Source organism: Erythrolamprus reginae, chromosome 2, assembly GCF_031021105.1.
Source record: "Erythrolamprus reginae isolate rEryReg1 chromosome 2, rEryReg1.hap1, whole genome shotgun sequence".
Taxonomy (NCBI): Eukaryota; Metazoa; Chordata; class Lepidosauria; order Squamata; family Dipsadidae; genus Erythrolamprus; species Erythrolamprus reginae.
In genome coordinates this window covers 292723669-292724378 of record NC_091951.1, presented here as the reverse complement: position 1 = coordinate 292724378, position 710 = coordinate 292723669, and the positions used below count along the sequence as shown (strand labels likewise).

Below are 710 nucleotides of genomic sequence, written 5' to 3'. Positions count from 1 at the left end.
ATTAATATAATCTTGTGTACCCGTGATTCTTATTTTACACGTGAAGGAACCGGGGCCACCCGGGCCCCAAGAGGGCAGCAAAAGGCCTCTGCCCCAAACAGGCAGCGCAGCAGCGGGAAGCTGCCGCCACGGGCCCAACTGTCCTCCGTTTTTATTTATTTTATGTTTATGTATTGTTATTGTTTTTTGGGGGCCACGAAACGGGAGGGGCCGCACACGCGAGCCCTCCGCCCGAGCCCCCCACGTCCCCAAGGGGGCTACCAGAACGATCCCCCCCCAGAAATAGGGGGGGGCACCGCCAAACGGCACAAGGCCCGGCCTTCAAACGTGGTGAGATGCCAGGGCCTTAACCATATGCATGTTGCCACGACCACAAGGGCCTCTTCCATCCTTATCAAGGGAAGTGCTAACCTTCTCTCCTTTCATACCACACCCGCCGGACCCGAAGCCCCCAAACCATTCCCCCGAGCCTCCGATGAGGCTCACAAAATGGCGACCGCAACACGCGGCCGCCTTTCAACGGGGTGGGGGTGGGAGGCCTCACGCGGGACTGCTCCCAAAGCCCGTTGCTGTCCAAGAGCTCCTATCGAAGATGGGCAGACCGCCAGCCTCGGATGGGCCTAAGCCTGCTGCCAGTGACGAGCAGGCCACCTCAAGCCTCCAATGAGGCCTCCAAAGCGACGGCCGCCTCCACGCGGCCGCCGAAAGGC

The 710-nt window shown here is 60.7% G+C and overlaps 1 pseudogene; it reads right to left on the bottom strand.

The window, feature by feature from the left end:
* Positions 1 to 323: 323 nt before the first annotated feature.
* LOC139163289 (U6atac minor spliceosomal RNA) lies at positions 324 to 433 on the bottom strand (annotated as a pseudogene).
* Between the last annotated feature and the right edge of the window lie 277 nt (positions 434 to 710).